The sequence below is a fragment of the Hylobates moloch genome, unplaced genomic scaffold (assembly GCF_009828535.3).
Source record: "Hylobates moloch isolate HMO894 unplaced genomic scaffold, HMol_V3 SCAFFOLD_4, whole genome shotgun sequence".
Lineage (NCBI taxonomy): Eukaryota > Metazoa > Chordata > Mammalia > Primates > Hylobatidae > Hylobates > Hylobates moloch.
In genome coordinates, this window is record NW_026652279.1 from 52,131,449 (window position 1) to 52,145,464 (window position 14,016).

A 14,016-nucleotide genomic window follows, 5' to 3' on the forward strand; every position below is an offset into this window, starting at 1 on the left:
TAATCCTTTCTGTGTGCTTCAAGTCAAATCAGGAGGAAGGACTACTTGCATCTCACAGGACTTCCCTACTGATTATCCAAACCATAGATGGATATTTGAGTAAATAATTGTGTCCAAGCTAAATCTTAAGCCCATGCCTACCAGTGCTATTCAAAGAACAGATCTCCTTAAGAAGGTTGATGACTAATTTGTTATGATTGTTTCTTTTATAATATTTTTTTCATTCCTATACTGATACTTCAATATAATTTTTTAGGTTAGAATGTTTATAATTGTAGGCTTTCTTGCAGTTCTGGCAAATTGTAGAAACTATGAGTCTATAAATGAGGATACCTCATTCAAACAAATTCACATTTTTATTCATTTGACCATTTATTAATAGTACTTAGTATTTCTTTTACTTGAAAGGTTATTTGGCTGGGCACAGTGGCTCACGCCGTAATCCCAGCACTTTGGGAGGCTGAGGCAGGTGGATCGCCTGAGGTCAGGAGTTCAAGATCAGCCTGGCCAACACAGTGAAACCCCGTGTCTACTAAAAATACACAAAATTAGCTGGGCGTGGTGGCAGGCGCCTGTAATCCCAGCTACCAGGGAAGCTGAGGCAGGAGAATCATTTGAACCTGCGGAGGTTTCAGTGAGCCGAGTTGGTGTCACTGCACTCCAGCCTGGGTGACAGAGTGAGCCTCTGTCTCAAAAAAATTAAAAAAGGTTATTCAAAACTGAATTTTTGTTGACATTGCTTCATTTATTCCTTATATCTAACCAAACATAAGTCTCTTACGTTTTCCGCTCCCTCTCCCCTCCCTATTATCTTGGCACACCTTGGTGTGAAAACTGTCAAGTGCTGCCTCTAATAGGAAGTCCGAACTCCTGCCTTTTTCAGGAGCCCCCATAACATGGCTCTAGCCATATCCAACCTGTTTCAACCTCTCTGGACCACATAACTTCAGTTTTGGTAGACTTAGATTTGTTTATTCTTATCTTTTGCACTTACTATGCATATAGCTCTCAATGGCCCTCCTTCCTCATCTTCAAGACCAAGTTCAATTCTCATCTTGTGAAAGAGATCCTCTATTTACCCCTCCAGGTCTGCTCTCCATCCTTTGACCTTGACCTCTATGCAGATGGCTGATGGACTACATTGATAGACCCCCGTGACCGCTAGCTGTCAATTATATTTGACCAAAAGGAAGCCCAGGCAGAAGATGAGAAAGGAAGAGAGAAGAGGGTGAGGTTGTGGTATTTATTCCTCTAATCTATTCTTTTTTTTTTTTTTTTTTTTTTTGAGATGGAGTTTTGCTCGTGTTGCCCAGGCTGGAGTGCAATGGTGCAATCTCAGCTCATTGCAACCTCCTCCTCCTGGGTTCAAGCAATTCTCCTGCCTAAGCCTCCCAAGTAGCTGGGATTACAGATATGCGCCACCACACCCAGCTAATTTTTGTATTTTTAATAGAGACAAGGTTTCTCCATGTTGGTCAGGCTGGTCTCGAACTCCTGACCTCAGGTGATCCGCCCACCTCGGCCTCCCAAAATGCTGTGATTACAGGCGTGAGCCACCGTACCTGGCCTCCTCTATCTATTCTTATAAGGGATCTGGACCTAGATTTTATTCCTCAATAATAGGCAGGTCTCTCCACAAGACTCCTTTCTTCCAGGTCCTAAGAATTACTCCATTTCTTAATCCCTTCAGATGGCAATGGCCAGGTTGCTATTAGCCTCATGGTAATGCAGCATCCCTTGTGGTTTCCATATACCCTGAATGCATTTTTGTAAATAGTTTCTTTATTAAATCTTATGGAAGTTATCTGTTTCCTGTTAGGATCCTCATTAATGCAAATCTCTTCCAAGAAGCCTTACCCAATAACTCCAATTCACTTTCAGGTGATATAGTACACAGTTATCACACTGCAGTGGCTTTAAAGTATGTCCACAAATTATTTGATACTTCTCTCTTCAAAGAGTAAGGAACATAATTCCCCTCTCCTTTGCTGTGTGCTTTAGGAAGTGGCAGAAATCTTCGTATGTGACTTCTCTATTAAAACACAAAAGGCATAGTGACTTCCTCCTTGCTATGTCTCTAGGACCACTCACTCTAAGAAAGCCAGTTGCTAGCTGACACTCAAGCAGCCCTAGATAGAGGCTCACATAGCAAGAACTTGAGACCCCTTGCCAATAGCCATGTGAACAAGTGGAGTAGAGCCTCTATCCCCAATCAAGCCTTCAGATGACTGCACACCTGCTTGACATCTTGACTCAACCTCATGAGAGATCTTGGGCCAGAAACACCCAGCTAAACTGCTCCCGAATTTCTGATCTACAAAAGCTGTGAACTTGTTATTTTAAGCTGCTAAGTTTTGGAGAGTAATTTATTATGCAGCAATAGATAGCTAATACTAATAGAGAACTAATACAACGAGACACACATAGCTAGACACATATCCTATATAGAGATTTGGGCCACAATGGTGCAATGCAGATTCCAAACTGGATCACCCTAGAACTCTTTGTCTTTAATTATCTCACTTTTTTCCCTAATGACTAATCTTTGGATACTCCCAATAATCATGCCTCCAAATTTATCTATAACTTTGCTTTTGGTGTATCTTAGTGAATTTCCTGCCCATGACATCAGCAGTGCCCCACAGTTTTGCTTCATGGACCATAAACTAAACCTAAGCCCTACACGCTACTTCTCCAGTCCTGATGATAAGGTTTTTATTACCAAAAAGATAACACTTTCACATTTTTCTCTTCATTTTCCTATTATATTTACATTATACAATAAGACTTAAAGCAGTAGTATATGCCTTGTCTTTCTTAACTATATTGCAAAGGAAGGAATTATAACCTCATTTTTCTATATTCTTTGTTCTACTTCCCTTCTGTTCTGTTGGATATCTAGTAGAAAATACCTAGTGAAATTACTATATATTCTGTATTGATGGTAAACCTTTAGTTTTTTGGTTTTGGAGTTTTTTGTTTATATCAATTTGCTAGTCAAATGCATCACCTTCCTCCATAATCTCTAAAGTAATTATATAGAAAACATTGTTTCTGTTTTCTAGACTCAACTTGGACATAAATGAAGATGACTCTATCCTGGTATTACTGAGTTAGCTCTTGGAAAAATAGGAACATAAGTAGCATGTCCAAAGTAAATGGATGATTTATTCTCCTAGATAACTTGATTTGACAAAAAGAAAACCAGGCTTCCAGGCTCTTTTTTCCTTTGTCCAATAAAAATAAGCCTTTGAGACAGCTTCTCTCCCATTGACACTCCATTAACTGTCAATACAGTGGAGCTACAGTTATAAATATGTAAAATGTGATATGCACAAGGCTATTTTGCATAGTGTGCCTATGTTCCCAGCTGCTTGCTATTTTTGTTCAAGTCAAACATGTTTTGATGTGCCTATTTTGTTGTTTTTGTTTGAATTCTGATATACTGAATGATTAAAAGCAGCTTAAAAAATCATCAGATATCTAAATGTTGCTGAAATACATCCAAAATCTAACCTTCTGTGTTTGAATATAAATATAGATGCTAATATGGCAGTAACACAGAAATTTGTGTTTTATTAAATCCTTCACATACAGGACTTAATTATGCATAAATCATACATAAAATCTGCATATGAACTCCAGAAGGTTAAAGTACGTACAGTTGAGTTACATAAAACTAGAGCAAAGTAGAAATTCAGAGAGATTTACTCCAGCCTGGGTGACAGAGCGAGACTCCGTCTCAAAAAAAAAAGAAATTCAGAGAGATTTTAGTTCAACTCTTTTGTTTGATTTATGGGGCAAAGCCAAGGTATGTTAAGGCATTTTTTTCATGATCACACAGGCAATTTAATGACAGACATACACAGAACTAAATTTCTGGTTGACTCTTGTTTCAGTGTTTCTTTCCTATAAAATAAAATCAGAAGTGGTACTTTGTCATATAGGAGAAGACAGAATGCCTTATCCAGGAGTGCCTTATTCTCCATGTTCCAGGATCTGACGCCCTGCCTAGATAGTTCAGCCTTTCTCTTTTTATGTCCAGGAATAAATAATTTATTAGAGGCAGAATCTCACTAAATCAAAGGTATCTAACACGGAGGTAGTCATGAGAATGCCAATTTCTAATTTAACAATAAGAAGTAGAAAATTCTGGAGAACATAAGATTCAGTCAGCATTAACATTACAGTAAAGCTAGATACATATCACTATTCATTCATCATGAGAAACTATCACAGATATCAAGAATGTATTCTTATGTAATCAGAGAATTTCCCTCCTAAGCCCACAGGATAAAAACTCAAAAGCCTACAGGGGCTAGCAGTTAGGTTGGTGAAATAGCGGGGTGAAATACCACAGGCAATAGCAAATATTCTGGTAAATGGAAAATAAATGTCCTGTTTAAAAGGAACAACTGCTTTTTCATTCAGCCTTAAAAAGAAGTCGATTCTGTCATTTGTGACAACATGGATGAACCTGGAGGACATCATACTAACTGAAATAAGCAAGACACAGAAAAGCAAATACTGCATGATCTCACTTATATTGTGAGAATATAAACCAGTTGAACTCAAAAAAGCAGAGTAGAATGGTGGCTGCCAGGGATGGGGAATGGGGAAAATAGAGAGATGTTGCTCAAAGGGTACAAAGATTCAGTTATACAGAATGAATAATTTCTGGAGATCTAATGTATGGCACTAAACTATAGTTAATAATACTGCATTGTAGAGTTGTCCCTCCATATCCATGGGAAATTGACTCCAGGACCTCCTGTGCATACCAAGATCAAGAATGTTCATGTCCCTGATTGATATAGAATGGCATAATATTTGCATATAACTTATGCACATCCTCACATATACTTAAATAATCTCTAGATGCCTTAAAATACTTAATACAATGTAAATGCTATGTGTATTAGTCTGTTCTCACACTGCTAATAAAGACATACCCGAGACTGGGTAGTTTATAAAGGAAAGTGTTTTTTTTGTTTGTTTTTTTGTTTGCTTTGAGACGGAGTCTCGCTCTGTCGCCCAGGCTGGAGTGCAGTGGTGCAATCGCGGCTCACTGCAAGCTCCGCCTCCCGGGTTCACACCATTCTCCTGCCTCAGCCTCCCGAGTAGCTGGGACTACAGGCACCCGCCACCACGCCCGGCTAATTTTTTTGTATTTTTTTAGTACAGAGGGGGTTTCACCGTGTTAGCCAGGATGGTCTCAATCTCCTGACCTCGTGATCTGCCCATCTCCGCCTCCCATAGTGCTGGGATTATGGGCGTGAGCCACCGGGCCCGGCCAGGAAAGTAGCTTAATGGACTCACAGTTCCAGATGGCTGGGGAGGACTCACAATCATGGTAGAAGGTGAATGAGGAGCAAAGTTACATCTTACACGGTGGCAGGCAAGAGAGCTTGTTCAGGGGAACTCCCCCGTTTATAAAACCATCATATCCCATGAGACTTATTCACTACCACAAGAACAGTATGGTTTAATTATCTCCACCTGGTCTGTCTTGACATGTGTGGGTTATTACAATTCAAGGTGAGATTTGGGTGGGGGCACAGCCAAACCATATCACAATGTAAATAGTCTTTATATGCTATATTTTAGGGAATAACAAGAAAAAAAGTCTGTACATGTTCACTACAGATGCAGGTTTTTTTCTGAGTATTTTTTACCCATGGTTTGTTGACCCCACAGATGCAGAACCCATGGATATGGAAGACTAACTATATTCTCGAAATTTGCTAAGATCTGATCTTAAGTGTTCTTACCACAAAAAAAAAAAATCATAACTATGTGATGTGATTAGTATGTTAATTATCTTTATTGTGGTTATCATTTTACAATGTATGCATATATAAAAACATCACATTGTACACTTAAAATATATACAATTTTTATTCCTTAAGTGTACCTCAATAAGGCTGGAAAATAAATAAACATATAAAAGGAGCAGCTGCTATTTATCTCTAGCCGGTTGCTACTATCTGGAAATTTGAACGTAATCTTACAAAACTTTCTATTTTTGGAGAGGAAGCAAGATCAATTACAAATTACTTTCTCAATTTGTACATATTTGCAACTATTGAAAAACATTTAATTATGTAAGAAAAATTTTCTGGTCTGAATTTGGACTCTGAGTCCTCAGTTTACAGCATTTTCTATTCAGAGTTACACAGAAAGTCAGATCATAACCAGATGTTTGCTTACCTGTGATAGAATCAGAACAAGAGGAGTAATGATTGTCCAATGTCACTAGTCTAATAAAGTCCCAAGTAGTATTTCCACTAGAGATAGTGTGGCCAATGAGGATCAGAAATACCATAAGTTCACTTAATCTATTCCCTGCATCTATTTCCAAACCAAGAATGGCCTTGGCATTGGCTGAGAGATACTTGTGATTCAACAGTTGAGATTCCATTTCTCCAGTATTGTATATATAACTATGTCCAAAATTTTCTCAACAACTCTCCATTCTTTCTATGCCTCAAGAATGACCAAGCCCATTCTGATTTTTTAAAAAATCTTTTATAGATATTTTCATACATTCTTTTTTGTTAATGAGAGATTGGTTGGCCTGGGAACAGTCCTGTCTCCTCCTCCAAGAGAATTTGGATTTGCCTGCTCAGATCCTTCCTGTGGTGATCTTATATTTAACTTTTGAGTGTGGAATCTTATTTTCTTCATGTCCAAGTTCTTGGGGGGTTTACATCAATGTGGCCTCTAATTCTGACCTATATTAAGACTAGCTCATGGCACAGAGTCTTCAAGGTCATGGAGTGGCATATATTTCCAGATGCAATAAACACATACATAAATAGGTTAAAGGTTAGTCTTCATCTAATATATCAAACCAGTTGCTGAACTAGGTGACATTTACAGTATCATGTGTTGTCTGTTCTGGGTTTTTTGTTGTTGTTGTTGTTGTTGTTGAGACGGAGTCTTGCTCTGTTGCCCAGGCTGGAGTGCAGTGGCGCGATCTCGGCTCACTGAAAGCTCCGCCTCCCGGGTTCACGCCATTCTCCTGACTCAGCCTCCTGAGTAGCTGGACTACAGGCACCCGCCACCACACCCGGCTAATTTTTTGTATTTTTAGTAGAGACGGGGTTTCACCATGTTAGCCAGGATGGTCTCGATCTCCTGACCTCATGATCCGCCCGCCTTGGCCTCCCAAAGTGCTGGGATTACAGGTGTGAGCCATTGCGCCCGGCCTGTCCTGGGTCTTAATAAGTGCCAGCAACCTGCCATTTGCCCAGAAGGAGTTGAGAAGATTCTTGTATTGTTCTTAAAAAAAAAAAAACAAAAAACAAAACTGTGGTACATAATAGTTATATATATTTATGCAGTGCGTGGGATATTTGGATACAGGCATGCAAAGTGAAATAAGCACATCATGGGGAATGGGGTATCCATCCCCTCAAGCATTTTTCCTTTGAGTTATAAACAATCCAATTACACTTTTTAAGTTATTTTAAGATACACAGTTATTATTGACTATAGTCACCCTGTTATGCTATCAAATAGTGGGTCTTATTCATTCTTTCTGTGTTCTGTACCCATTAAACATCCCCACCTCTCCCACAGTCATCTACTACAATTTGTATTGTTCTCAGCAATCAGGGTACACCACAACCAGGTATCAGGCACTCTAATTACTGCTCCACTACTTCCTCATCCTTCACACACAAACAGTGCATACGACAGAGGGAACAAAGCATTGGATTTTCACAAATAACCTATCATGTTCCCCATGGGATCTTGAGTTGATGGGGCCATGGTTGTGGCACTGCTTTTAGCCAGTTCTGTGGGGGTGGTGGCAATGCTATCTCAATATTCTTCTGCTTAGCATCCCACCTAGGTTACCAGGGAGCTTGCCATGAAGGCCACTTGCTGGACAGCAGCTCCAGGTTTCCCATCCATGACTCCAGAGGCAGTAAGAGTCAAACAAATAGGCATGTGGTTTCTTAGTTGCTGTTTAATAAAGCTCCAATAATCTTTTTTTACATATGATCTGTTTGGACCAGTAGTGGTCACCACTTCCCATTACCTAAGAACTATATATAGCTTTCCTTCTTTCATGCTTACCCTGTACACTATACAAAGAGGCAATGTGGTAGAGTAATAAAAAGTATGGGCTCTAGAGCAAGATTGACTTCACAGCTTGCTCTGCTACCTAGCAGGTTCATGCCTCAATTTCCTCACTTGTAAAAATAGAAATTAACATAGAACTTATTTCATACATCTTTGAAACTATTAAATGAGTTGATGCTAGACACTTAGAATAGTGCCTGGCATATTATTAGCAGTATATAAATTTTATTTAGCTATTATTTTTACTATCACCTACATTATCATCACCATGACTGTGCATTTATTAATTTTTTTCTGATAATTCTGCTCATTGATCCTATAATTTCATATATATTTGTCAAACACATGTCCCAATTTCTGGTTTGGAAAATATGTTCATCATAAATAAAGAAAATATATTTTTAAAACAGTGCTGCTGTTCAATTTTCCTAAACTTAAATGCCAGCTGTAGAGTGCCCTAGCAGGAAACACCTCCTGATGTCTTCTAGTCCCTTGCACTCTTGGTCCATAAAGGGCTAATTTCTTTAGATTATTTAGCTCAAAATCAAGTCTCAAATGTCAAACAGCGAATGTGTTTTCCTTTTTTAATCACGAAAGGATATTTAGCATGCTAATTCAAGGTTCTTGCCATCTAGATCATACACTCTTCTCAAATTAATGAGGCTTTTTAAACACTAGTGTAACTTTCATTTTGGCTCTGCTCAGGATAATTAGAGTTTTGGTCATTTAAAATAATTTCCAGAAAAACTTCTGTAGTAGAGATCATTGCTATATTAATGCAATAAGTTAGTCTACCTAGTAAGCACTTGCAACTCACTACTTTTCACATGCTGTTTTCATTAGTCAAAATATTGAGGGAAAAAGACATCAGTCTTGTTACAGACGTGACATTTTCAGTTATCCATTACTGTGTAATAAACCACCTCAAAATGTAGTGACTTGTACCAACAGCCATGTAAGTATCTTTTATGTTTCTGTAGGATTTACTGGGATCAGTTGGGTGGTTCTTCTGCTCCATAGGATATCAGCTGAGTCTCCAGCCAAGTTATATAGGGCTTTAATTGCACTGGAACATCCAAGACGGTTCCCTCTCAGGCTGGCAGTTGGTACTGGCTTTCCACTGGGAGCATCTCTGGGGCTGCAGAACAAAGCATCTCAGGGCTTATGGTGCTTACAGCATGGCAGCTGGTTTTTGAGAAGGAGTATCACAAAAGTGAGTGCTCCAACAGGAAAGAAGTGGAAGCTGTTAGTTCCTCTGAGGCCTGAACTCAGAAGTTTCAGAATATTCTATTAGTCAAAGTAGTCACAGGAGTAGCCTAAATTCCAAGGGAAGAGGTGTAACTCCATCTCTTCCTGTGAGGATTGGACTACAGTACAGGGAGGAGAAGAACTGCAGGAGCTACCTTTGAAGACTGGCTACCACCGCAACCAAATACTTCCTCTTTTTTACAGATTTCTTCTGTCTAATGATGGACAACAAATGGATTAAAGGAGTCATTCAAAAGACAGAATAGGCTGAGCTCATGCCTGTAATCTCAGCACTTTGGGAGGCTGAGGCAGGCAGATCACTTGAGGTCAGGTCAGGAGTTCGAGAGCAGCCTGGCCAACATGGTGAAACCCTGGCTCTACTAAAAATACAAAAATTAGCTTGTGTGATGGCACGTGCCTGTAATCCCAGCTACTTGGAAGGCTGAGGCACAAGAATCACTTGAACCCAGGAGGCAGAGGTTGCAGTGAGCCAAGGACACACCACTGCACTCCAGCCTGGGTGATGGAGTGAGACTCTGTCTCAAAAAAATAAAAAAATAAAAAGTACAGATTATGATTAATGTCTTTAAATGTTGTTGAAACACAGTAAAAAGAAATATGATCTTGGAATCAGAACACTGGAGTTCTCAATCAGGCTCTATGATTTATAAGATAATGTAACCCAGAACAACTAACCTAAAGTGAATATCAAAGATTATTCTCTAACAAGATCAGTATGAGGAAAAATAGGCAAAGACCCACTTTGTGAAGGAAAGTAAAATAACTGATAGAGTCAACATGCAACTTTCTAAGAAAAAAAAAAAAACATTTATCAGACTTAAAAAAACAAATGCAGTTTCTCAATATTGTCCCAGTATACTATCAGGCTTTCTAATAGTTGGCATAACAACAAAACATATAAGCTATATTGCCATGCAAGACTAAAGACAGATGTCACCAGGATGGAGTGAGGAACTGGGATGCAGAAAACAGGCAAAGGCAAAGAGAATAGCACAGTTCTTCTGGCCTGTCTGTTTTCTTATACAGATTTTCTGAATTAAAAAACAATTTTAAATTATCATTTTTCAACCCTAGTTCTATACTAAAACTGCCTGTGGAACTTCAAAAGGCGTAAGTTCATCTTGTGCATCCTATTCCTCCTATCTGTAACACATTTTACTCTTGATAAATTTCAATTCATCCTTTAAGTCTCAGTTCAGAAGTCATCTCCTACGAGAAAGCTTCCTGGAAATCCCCACAGCCCAGGCTAGGTTTTTGTATCCCTCTTTTGTGTTCCCATAAATTACCCTGTTTCAAATGTGTTCAATTTTCTTGTTTCTCTTCCTCAATATAATGTAAACTCCTTGGAAGCTAATGAATCCCCACAGTGCCACCACAAAGGCAAACAGACACACAAAAGGAGGGAAGGGAAGGGGAAGGGAAGGGCAAGGAGAGGGTAAGGGGAGGGTAAGGGGAGGGGAAGGCAGGCGAAGGCAGGGGAAGGCAGGGGAAGGCAGGGGAAGGCAGGGGAAGGCAGGGAAGGCAGGGGAAGGCAGGGGAAGGCAGGGGAAGGCAAGGGAAGGGAGGGGAAGGCAAGGGAAGAGAAAAATAATTCATAGGTTCACTATCTTTTGATCATCTCCAACACACACATGCACCCACATTTACAACTGGCACCCCACCAAGAGATTCTAAATCAGTAGATTAGATAGATAGATAGATAGATAGATAGATAGATAGATAGATAGATAGATAGATAGATAAATTTTTTTTTTTTGAGACAGACTCTTGCTCTGTTGCCCAGGCTGAAGTGCAGTGGCACAGTCTTGGCTCACTGCAACCTCTGCCTCCCAGGTTCAAGTGATTCTTCTGCCTCAGTCTCCCGAGTAACTGGGACTACATGCATGCACCACCATGCCCGGCTAATTTTTGTATTTTTAATAGAGATGGGGTTTCACCATATAAGCCAGGCTGGTCGCAAACTCCTGACCTCGTGTTCTGCCCGTCTTGGCCTCCCAAAGTGCTAGGATTACAGGCGTGAGCCACTACGCCTGGCATCAGTAGGTATATATTTTTATAGATTCTAATTGTAAAGAATAGCCAGGGCTGATGTTTACTGTATTATCTTTGGCAAGTGATATGCTTTGGCTGTGTCTTCACCCAAATCTCATCTTGAATTGTAGCTCCCATAATTCCCACATGTTGTGGGAGGAACCCAGTGGGAGATAATTGAATCATGTGATGGTTTCCCCATACTGTTGTCATCATAGTAAATAAGTCTCACGAGATCTGATGGTTTTGTAAGGGATTTCCCCTTTCACTTGCCTCTCATTCTCTCTTTCACGCTGCCATGAAAGATGTGCCTTTTGCCTTCCACCCTGACGGTGAGGCCTCCCCAGCCATGTGGAACTGTGAGTTCATTAAACCTCTTTTTTTTTTTTTAATTACCCAGCCTCAGGTATGTCTTTATCAGCAGCATGAAAATGGACTAATACAGCAGCAAAAAGTTAGCTTATACTAGGACAAAAATTCTATATTGATCCAAACGTTGGGCATGAAAATGCAAGGGTGGGAACATTGTATGTTTCTCCTGGTCCAGATATGAAAACCAAGGAAAATAGCTAATATTTCTGAGTACTTACTCAGCATCAAGCACTGTTCCAGACGTGCTAAATATATTTTATTTTCACTGTAACAACAACCTTACCTTAGTATGTTCATTTCTACTGATAAAGAAATTGAGGAATGGTATAGAGAAAATAAGTAATTCAGGTCATGTAGCAGATAGAGCCTGGCCCTCAAAAGTAACCACAGCAATATCGAGACTGTGCCCCTTCAGTTTCTTTGTATAGTGCTAAGCACAAGACTATGTACAGATTATTTTGTGCTCAATAAATATTTATCAGAAGCAGCATATGGCTTACCTTGTCTCTATCTGTAATGAGAAAACATACAAGTGAGCATAATAAGATTAAACCACAAAACCCACTAAGGTAAGAAGTGGATATTCAACTATAGTCCTGCCATGAAAGTTAGGAAGGTGGCAGACAATGGGATATAAAATAATACAGCAGAGAAAGTAATGATCGAGCTGTATAAAATGTATTCTGAGCAATAGGTGACACATTTTCATTGTGCATTCACTCTGAGCATTCTTTCCTTTCCACCAGAATCCAGCATCAGGGTCTGCTTCATGATGTACAACTTGTGCAGACACACAGGGCCCATGTATAGAAGGGCCCTGTTCTTGGTTTAATGCCCTGCTCTCAATGTCCTGAAAGTTTTAATAATTTTTGAACAGGCTGGGCGCTGTGGCTTATGCCTGTAATCCCAGCACTTTGGGAGGCTGAGGCGGGCGGATCACGAGATCAGGAGATCGAGACCACCCTGGCTAACACGGTGAAACGCTGTCTCTACTAAAAATACAAAAAAATTAGCCAGGCATGGTGGCGGGCGCCTGTAGTCCCAGCTACTCGGGAGACTGAGGCAGGAGAATGGTGTGAATCCAGGAGATGGAACTTGCAGTGAGCCGAGATCATGCCACTGCACTCCAGCCTGGGCAACAGAGCGAGACTCCGTCTCAAAATAATAATAATAATAATAATAATAATTTTTGAACAAAAAACACCACATCTTCATTTTACACTTAGTCCCACAAATCATGTAGCTTGGTCATGATCAGGAGATTCTGCAAAACCTCTCACTGCACAGCAATATGTAAAGGAGATATTTTATAATAGGCAACTACGGTCACCATATTTGCAAAAATGGAGGAAGTTGCTTGAATATCTGCAATCATAAATAAAAAGAGAATTTTTAGACTTACAGAAATGTAGACAGAGACTTAGAAGTCCTTGCAATCAGCATATCAGTCTTAAATCAAGGGAGTGACAAGGCTGACATGAAGCAGATTAGATCAGCAGGTATTGGCCCAGCATGGAAGACAGAACTGGATCAATGGACAACAGTGAACAAGGACAGTAAGGAAACAGACATGGATGAAAATTAGAAGGAAAATACCCTTAGCAGTATTGGCAGAGTGTTTTTTCCCAAAACTCTCTAGAAAAATGAAGTGGTAATAAATATCAGGGGGACATAAATTTATGTGGATATCATTTGTGATGATGTTTATGCATAAGAGAACTGCTTGGTAATCTCTATATAATTAATTTCATGATGTGAGTTCAGTCATTTTTGATTAATCATTTTGATGTCTTTGTAAACTACTGAGTTAGAGGAACTCCTCCAGAATTGTTAATCAAAGGAAAGTAACTGGATATTTGTGCTTAAATTCTAATTGCTCACAGGGAACATATGAGGTAAGCAGACCATAATAATGGTCCTATGAAGACTCTTTCCCCATTTAAGTGAGCTAGCTGCTTAGAAGACAGCACCTGGAAGAAACAGGTATTCATAACAAATGGCTAATATTTCAATATTTTATGTGCATTCTTTTTAGTCCCTTTAAAAACTCTTTGAGGCAGATGCTATTTTGTTCCCCACTTTATTGATGGGGAAACTAAGGTACAGAGGGGTTAAGTTTATCCTTAACATCATATAATTAAGCTGTATTTGAATCAAACAGCAGATAGACACATTAAAGAAAACAAATATAATTTCTATCATCTGAGAGATATACCTCTAGACTTCTATCCAGGAGTATAATTCTGGTGCAGT